The 9,379-nt window shown below is 37.0% G+C and overlaps 1 long non-coding RNA gene across 1 annotated transcript; it reads left to right on the top strand.

The window, feature by feature from the left end:
• Nucleotides 1-285: 285 nt before the first annotated feature.
• LOC139073381 (uncharacterized) lies at nt 286-8,076 on the top strand. The gene is made up of 3 exons (XR_011522038.1): nt 286-426; nt 5,000-5,038; nt 7,981-8,076. It is a non-coding gene; the product is annotated as an uncharacterized lncRNA (long non-coding RNA).
• Nucleotides 8,077-9,379: the final 1,303 nt, after the last annotated feature.

The raw sequence follows: 9,379 nt of genomic DNA, 5'->3' as shown, positions 1-9,379 counted from the left end.
CCAAAGTTAATATTGCTGGAGGCTTCCTCTTCAGCAGCTGTTCTTTTCACTTTGCACTCTTTATGACAGAAATTGTCTAATTTCATGTATTCAAAGATTAATTATATGAAAATGGCTCTAAAATCTATGTGTCTAGTAGGGCCATTTACATGAGTTTAAGGCCTTATGTCCAATTGCCTTTTTTACTGCTCCAATTAGATGTTCTAAAGGTACCTCCAAATAAAAAATTTAAAAAGTGAACTCATTTTCTCAGCACCATCTTTCAACTGACCCTTTTCCTTGAAGTCTGTTTCAGTTGGTGACAACATATTCTACTCTGACACCAAAGCCAAAACCTTGGCAACAGCTTCTTCTGTAGCACCAACAGAAGCTTTGACCTCCTCTCTTGTCTACCCAGTGATCAAGCAAAGATGAAGGCCCATCACTGTAAGTCAATCTGTAACCATTCCTAGTCCCATTGCTATAGTTCAGATACTTCTTAACTCTTAATTTTACTATAGCAATAGTTTCCTAAATGACCTTCTTCCTTCTAGGCTTGTCTTTTCAAGTCTATCTTGCATACCCACAAAATGGTGACTGTCTTCCTTCTGTCTTCCAATCCTCATGAGAGACTATCCCTTGTAGCCCACTCTATCTGGAAACATTAGAGAAGGCGTTCTGGGGAATGTAGTTCAGGCTAGCCAAGTTAACACATCAAAAGACTATGGCAGCCTTCTAGGACTTTGATAAAGGAAATAAATTGACATATATTTGAAATCAGTAATTAAATGATCTCTTTGCGTTCTCATTTTTGGAGCATATAATGCCAGCTAGGTCAAGAAAGAGCAGCCTTTTCTCTTACCTTCTGTCTTAGCCTGGGTCATGCAGGAAGGAAAGCCTGAAATAAAGGTTTATAATCCCAGCTTCAGGAGCAGGAATGAGGGGAAAGGCGAGAGAGGCAGGGAAGGGAGACACCCTCCAAGGCTTTGTCATCAAGCTGATCACTAGCTGGCATCAAGTGCAATGGATTGCTGAATTTCTTGGGAACGCCTTCTGAGAGGACATACAAATGACCAATTCTCAGGGCAGTCTTACCAGGTAGGGGAAGGAAAAGAATTTATCTGACAGCCCCTGTCTCATATTGGTTCACCTCAGGGGCCTTATTCTTGTCTACTTCCATGTTTGCTGCTGTGCGGTGGGCCTGCCCGGTGCTGCTGTGTCTTGTGTTTCAGCATCAACAGGAAAGCCTCCAGGTAGGAGACAGAAATTTGAGCAGTAGCATGAAGGTGATCAGAGTCCATGTGGACAGGTCACCATGGCAAGGGCTGGGGCGGAACATTGTCTCAAGACCATAGAGGCAGAAAACACCGAGGGCATCTGAAATGTCAGGAAGTATTATTTACCATCTATGTGCTCCCAGAGAGTTGTCTTGCTGCTGTAACACTCCAAACACAAGGATTTAATAACCTGACTTGTAATCATAGTGGAAATAATATGCAAGACTTGGAAGTGACTGAGCAGAGCTTCCCAGCTGTGAGGAGGAGCTCGTAAGTATATGCAGCTGGTCCCCTGAGACCGTTCCTGCTGAGATTCATTATGCTCACTCCACTTCCCTGGTTATGAACCTGGGCAGAACCTGGGCTCCACGTCTTTTTCCAAAGAAGGGCCCCAGCTAAACCTAAGGAGAACTTTTTCAGAGCACAGAAGACTGTCTCTTCAGAGCTTATATATTAATTAATTGCAGAGTTGCGTAAAATAATAGCTAAAGAATCAACTTCATTTTAACCTTTACTCCTCACGTTATCTTCCTTCAACGCTTGCCAGAGCCTTTAACGATGACATAGTTTCCCCACAAGAAGATAGTGTACTCTTGGAAAGCATGCTGCTTCCAAATAGGCATTATTCCATCCATAACTCTAGGAGAAAATAATTAGCATAGCCTGATTTTAGCCTGGGAAAAAAGCAGAGGACATGTAGAAGTTAAGTTCATTTTACCCTAATACTATGTATTTTTTTAAATCCTGTGGTTTCTGGGTAAATGCAAGCTTAAAGGAAATTGGGACTGAGAAGGAAAAATCAAGAAACTCCTAATTCAGAAATTGAATAAATTATTCCTACCTTAGTTTGCTAGGGCTGCCCTAACAAAGTAGCACAGACTGGGGGCTTAAACATCAGGCATTTATTTTCTCACAGTTCTGGAGGCTGGAAGTCCAATATTAAGGTGTCAACAGGATTGGTTTCTTCTGAGGCCTCTTTCCTTAGCTTACAGATGGCTGTCTCCTCCTTGTGTCTTTATATAGTCTTTCCTCTGCGCATGTCTGTGTCTTCATTGCCTCTTGTTGTAAGGCCACCAGTCATGTTGAATTAAGGCCCATCCTGACAATGTCATTTAAGTTAATCACCTCTCTAAAGGCTTTCTTCCTAAGCACGGTCACATTCTGAGGTGCTGGGGGTTAGGCCTGCAAGATATGAATTTGGAGGGGGACATGCTGCAGCCCATAACAATCCCTAACTAATAAAATGACTGAATTTTGCCATAATTATAGCTTTGATTTTGCTTTCTGATTAAAATCTTATTTTCCCCCTCATCCCCACTCAAACTACTGGGCTATTTTATTCTAGGCCTAATTCTTAATTGTTTCAGACCATCAAGGACATACTTTATCCGCTTTCCTGTGCCCTTGCTCCATGCCCACATGGCTAATTGCTAAATGTAGCTAAAATTACTCTTGTTAAGTGGGAAGTTTTTCTGTATCTACGTGTGTACCAACACTGATCAAAATAGATATAGGCACACGGATGTGTAGAGAATTTAGTGTAAACCTTTCCCATGGAACTCATTGTATTCATTGTTTTGTTATTTTTCTGTACTCCTCTCTTGTCCTAGTTCATGGGTTCCTGGAGGGCAAGGACATGTCTGGTTCATCTTGAAGTTAGAAGCAAATGCAATGCTTATAATATACATAGTGGTCTCTTTATAAATGTTAAATGAAGAATGATCAGTTAAAAATTGTATCTTAGTTTTTCTGCATTTCAACTGGTTATGTGTTGATTTCCCTTTAGTTGGTGTAAATTTCCTCCAGACTTTTTCATGAGCATAAAGGAATTGAATAGTAATTCAATTTTATTTATGTCTTTGGTAAAGAATGTTCTCAAAATCCAGATGGGAGAAAAGAATGGGATAAAAGCAAGAAGTTTGAGCCTTTTGAGTTTTCTGTCCTTTAATGTTCAAAGAAACTGATGCTTTAAATCTATTTCCTCACTTTCAGTGCTTGTAAGTGAACGTCAGTGTTTTCGGGGAGGAAGCATCTTGTTCTATTTAGAACTTCTTTTCCTGTGCAGGAAGCTGGTTTTTGCTTTTTTTCCCCTACCTCCGAGAGAATTGGGTGGTATACCAACAGACTTGTGCTTTGTCTTTTACTATTTGCTAACTCTTCTCACCAGCTATCTGCATTTTTAGTTCAGGATGAGCTGGGAAACCACACTGTGATGTTGAAAATGCTTGTCGGTTTCAAGTTTCAAGAATAAGTGTGGTCAGTTTCCATAAACTGTCTTCCTCATTTGATCAAACATACCCAGTGGAGGTGACAGAGGGGCGTAGTGATCTGTACAATTCTCTTTGTGACACTTAGCCTCATTTTCATCTTCCTTCAAGTATGAGATATATGTATTCTTGCACAAAAAGAGAAGAAATTATTTTTACACTTGTATATGACAAATCATATTAATGCCAAAAAAATTTTAGAGCACAGTGTTAGCTAAATAGACTCCATCCTGTGAGGTTATCTGTAAATATTCCCTGCTCTAGAAAGGACTGATAAGTCATAAATATTAGACTTAATTTATCAGAGATTGTTATAGAAAAAAATAGCAATATGAGAATAAGTGTTATTAAACAAATGTCTAAATGTACCAGATATTTTTAGAGACATTCCACAGAGAAGGAATAAAAATCAATTATCAATTAAAGCCAAAATGCTATATGAACCCCAAACGTACACCAATAGGTTAAAATAACAATTTCACTCAGACAATTTTCTTACTATAACCCAGAAATGTTAAAAGTTCAATCTTTATCTTCCATGAATAAGATTACATAAATTTATTGGTGTATTTTAGATGATAGCCATCAACATCCTGTTCTCAATGAAGTACAGAAAAATAAATGCAAGATATTCATTTTCAAATATAGGCAAGGTGTATTTATCTTTATGTTGATGATGTTGGCCCTGAAAATTCATGGTTCTAAGACTTTACGAAAGCTATCCAAAATATAATTAGTCTAAACAGGCTTGGGAATAAAAGAAATAAAGCTGGTTAAATAACAAGAAACTTTTGATCAAAAAATGAGAAACTGTGTATGTATGTCATTTATATAGAAAATATTAGTTTTACTGCTTGTGCAACTAACTTATATTTACAAACTTATTTCATAAATACTTCTTTTAATAATGTGACCAACCTATTAACTAGGTATTATAATTCTCTATTTACATAGGAAAAAATTGAGGCTCAAAGAGGGTAAGTCTATAGCCCAATATCATACCACTAGAAGTTGTATGAATCTTCTGAATTTACTATATCCTAGCTCACTCTCATAAGCAGCAACTAAAATATTTGTTTTTAATGTTTAAAGTTGGAAATCACCCTCAGAATGTGATAACACAAAATGTCTCATAAATATTTCAATTATCTCTGACTACTGGCAATCTTTAACTTTACTCACTCCCCCATTCACTTTGCCCATTTATCACTTCAAAAAAATCATAGAGCTGAAAGAGACCCAAATCTCTCCTTTTGTTTATGAGAAAACAGAGACTCAGAGATATAAACAATCATATTTGTCCTAGATCGTCCAATCAATTATTGGAAAATTTCAAATAGAATTTAGCTTTTCCAATCCCCATTTCTATGGTCTTTTCATTACATTTCTAGTTAAGCACATAACCATTCAAAAGTATTTGTTGAAAATATGTTCACTGAGGTGATAAAAAATTTTGTCATTTTCTCTGACTTCTAGGTGCCTTAGAATTCAGCTGGAGAGATATAAAGATATGAAGTAAGTAATAAAGTGATTGTCATTGACTGTAAGTTCACTGATACACGTCAGAGTAAGAAATAATGCAGGATGTGGCGGTAAAGGAGCCCTAAGTGAGGGAGGCTGGGCCTTAACTAAACCTTTCATGATGGATAGAATTCTCATGGGGAGTGGAAAAGGATATTATTTTGGGGGAGGATAACAGAGTGTATGCCAGGAACTTTTTGTAGATGCACCATCAAATTGTGAACAATTTGTTAAATTTATTGTTGCTGAAAAATATAGGCTTTGATGATGACTGTTGGATGGGATGTTGAGCTGAGCAGAGGTGACGAGTAGCTGAACAGTGTATGAAGGATGTTAGAGGTGTGGCTCAATGTCAAGTTAACAAAAAGGAACGGCTGCTTTTTTCTCAATTTGTGAAAACTTTGCTTTCTGAAATAGAAGACACAATGATCAGGGAGGTAAATGGTTCCATTCAAACGGTGGCAGTGCAGAAGACAACTGAGTAAGAAGAAATAGCTAGATTTTTCTAAAGATGCACTGAGCCAAGAGTGATTATGTAGTCGTTATTGCTGACTTGTTTGGTGGTTCCTACTAAAATACTAATTTTTAAAAGTAGCTTGCAAAAACAAAAAGTTGCTGGTCTAACAGGCATGTCCACGATGACTATCAAGTCAGCAAGGAGATTAGCCTGGCTGGAGTGGATGGCCTAAATTGATGTGGAAAAGGAAACTGACCACTGCTCAGATGCAGGAGAAACTGATGAGCATTTTCACTAGACTTCGTTGGGATTTTTATTGTTGGTTTTGGTAAGGTTTAAGTTAAAATCAAATTCAGTCTCATTCCTTTTCCTAAGTTTCCTTTAAAGAAAAAAAAAGCAGGGGGTGTGGTGGGGGAGGATGTCAAGCAAAGCAAAAATAAATTAATATCTAACACTGGAAGAGATAAAATAGAGCTCCTTCCTGGCGTGCTGTAGAACCCAAAACTTGTTACCTTATCCATCAGATATTTTAAGGAACATTATCTCCTTTGACATGAATTGATGTACCTTAAATATGTGTATAATGAACAGGCTTTTTCTTGTTCTTGACATGGTCTGAAGACCAAAAGTACCTGTGAACCTTCAAAGAGCAAAATTTAAGTAATGAAATACAAAAACTAATCATAATATAGAGGACCTTAGGACTTGAGTGTTATTACATTCACAGAAGCCCAGTAAACCAATGGGTGAAGAGAAGCCAAATGCAAATCAAAAGCGGAGAATAGATGAAGATGAATTTGTTGCAGCATCCAGTGCTTTACAAAGAAAATGCATGCATTTAAAATAATCCAATAATATTACAAATTCTTACATAAACTATATCCCCAAATAGATTCAGAAATAAAGAGAAAAGATACTAACAAGGTGAAAGTGGACAGTTAACATGATTGTAGCTAATTTGCCTACCTATCCAAATAAAATAGCAATTACGAATCCTCAAGCAACAATACAGTTTTGTAATCCTATGACTTTTCAGTCTATTTTTTAGAAGTATGAGCAACAGATAAATATATCTTGACAGGATTAAGTAACAAAATTTCTAACAACATTTAGCACACACTGTAATTATTAGTTCCTTCAGCTGAGTGCCCTTTGCTGAAAATGCTCTTAGAAAAATACTTAGGTGGTGATAGGCTCAAAGTCGAATTCTTTTCAATAAACAAGGGAAATATTTGCATTTTAAAATAGAATGAAGAACTCATATTACAAGAATGTTATTTAAAAGAGTTTGTCATGATTTGGGGGTAAAAAAATTGATGGAAATTTTACAGTTTGGCTACAGCCTGGCAAAAATAAATAACAGAAATTTATGAAGACAAAATAAAGATTTAAAACTAAAGTAATAGAAAACGTGTGGCAAGGAGAAATACAAAGACAGAAAACCAACAAAGAATGCTATACTTTTATTTCTAAACATTTCAAGACTGATTAGAAAATAAATATATGGAAGTATTGAAGATTTTAAAGCAACGGTCATAAATAGAAAATTAGCAAAGAAAATTGTTGTTGGTGGTGACGGTGGTGGGATGTGTGTGTGAGAGAGACAGAGGGAGGAGAGAGAGAGAGAGAGAGAGAAAGAGAGAGAAACTCAATACCAAAAGGAAACCAACCAATAAGGTTTTGTGGCCAGATTTAAAACAACTGTAAACTGATCTTTCAAGGTCAATAGGAAGTACCATGGGGTTTTAAATGAAAACCCGTATTCTGTAGGGTCACATACTTTCTTTCAAGTATAACGTGGCATGGCTGTGGATTAGCCGGGCTGTGGAGACTCAGCATTGCACAGCTCATTGTGACAGATTCATCAAACCATGGATCAAATGGCCCCTCTAGTTTCTAAGTCCAACTTTTATATTGCATGTAATATAAAATGTAGGTGCACTTTGGGGATACTAGAAGATTCAGAGACAACTTTCAAACTGCGCTAGGAAAACACATCGCACGGTGGTTTTATAAGTCTTATACACTCACTTAATATAAAGTGAGGGTAAAAAGGAATTTGAGAAGAGGAGAATGAAAAAACGCAAATCTTTGGAGTCAATAAAGTGATTATGGTGCAAAAGAACAATATAAGGTGGGAATGAAAGGGGGTGGGGGTACATGAGAGACAGACTTCCAAGATTCTGAAGGCCAAATTATGGGATACCGTTAAATAGTATAAAATACCACAATGAAACAGAGTGGGCTGGTAGATGCAAGTGGATCCTCCCTGAAACTATTTTACTGAAATTAGAACCCAGGGTAAGTTTTTATCAAAGACAACGTGCTTTCCTGAACTGGTGTCGTGCATACGCTTCTTAGGATTCACTGATCTCCTCCTCTTACCTGGCTCATTGTGAAAGGGGAAGAGGGAGAAAATGAAGAAAAATGGGCCAGGAGTTTAATTACTCATCCCCACCCCCCATTTTTTCGCATGTAGCATTATGCGTGGATAAAGATGACCGACTAACCAAGAGACTGGAGAAACATCTGTGACAAAGGGAAAAAAAGGAAAGAAAGAAAAGGAAATGTTTTCTGGTGTCTCAGTTATAGGTGAGCAGATTGCTTCAAAATATAATTAAATTTTATGATAGAAGAGAAAATTTGAAGCTTGACTCCTTGAAACACTTTTCAAATGATTATTTTTGACTCTGCCTGAACCTGCATAGGCTAAGTACTCCAAGCGTTTGCCTCAGGCCACCTGCCATCCTTCCTGCCTATAAATAGATAGATAGATACAGCAGTCTACCGATATCCTTACTTCTACTGTGTTAATGGTTATAAACAAGAAAAAATACTCCAAAGCCAGTATTTTCACAACAAGTTATAGAAAACCAGGCAACTCTCAATCTAGACGAGTAACTACTATACTTTCCATTCTCAACTTCTCTTCCAATTCAATGGACTATCAGGTTGTCTGTGATAAAACGGTGTTGCTAGGTAACAAGGGTGGTCAGTACTGCTCTTGGGCGTGAGGAGCTTCTGCTGTGGAAAAGCATTTACAAAACCTGTGTTTGTCTATAAATAGCTAGTACCTATCACTGTCTTCCTGCTGAGAATCACAAATGATAGCAAAGCCTATTAATAATATTTAACAAGTGAATATTGGAGTTTGATGAAAATTATTCTGAGAAGGAGTCACGGGCTTCACAGACTACAAAGAGGTCCGTTTCACAAAAATGGTTAATAATTCCTGGACTAGCGACTAGTGACAATAAAGGATTATATAAAATCAGAATTTAATTTAGAAGATCAGAGCATGTAGCTATCTATATTAGATGCCATCACAGAATAAAATTTGGAGGTCTGACGAATTTAAAAATATTAATGTGATGGGAATTCTCCATCTGTCTGCCTCGGGGAATATATGCAAGGCCAACTCAGAGTTAGAATTCTAGGTGATAACTGCCTGTGTTTTAACATTTTCTGCTACTGTTGTCCTACCACTGTGCACTGGGTTCCTTCCTGCCTTTTCAGACATGACTGTTATCATATGCTATCTTCAAATAGTTATCCATGTTACTGTTTCATCAGATCAAACACTCAGATCTCATTACTTCTCAACTTGCTACTCCTGCCACTTTTTACACTTGCCCATACTAATGGTCTTTCTTTTTTGGATATGTTCATGTTAACGTTATGGGGATTTTTAGAAAAGTGATTAACAAAAATTAAATTTAATATCTTCTATTCAATTAATTGAGGTACGTTTTATTTTACTTTTTTTTATGAGCCTCATTTCTTACTAGTTTAGCTAATTATAATCCTTAATTCATGACACACTATCCTTATTGGCTGTTTTATCTGAGGCTATTAATTTTTCCACTTCTGTCTTTCCT

Source organism: Equus przewalskii, chromosome 9 (genome assembly GCF_037783145.1).
Source record: "Equus przewalskii isolate Varuska chromosome 9, EquPr2, whole genome shotgun sequence".
Lineage (NCBI taxonomy): Eukaryota > Metazoa > Chordata > Mammalia > Perissodactyla > Equidae > Equus > Equus przewalskii.
Note: the sequence above shows the minus strand (reverse complement) of the source record. Positions and strands in the feature narration are given on the sequence as shown.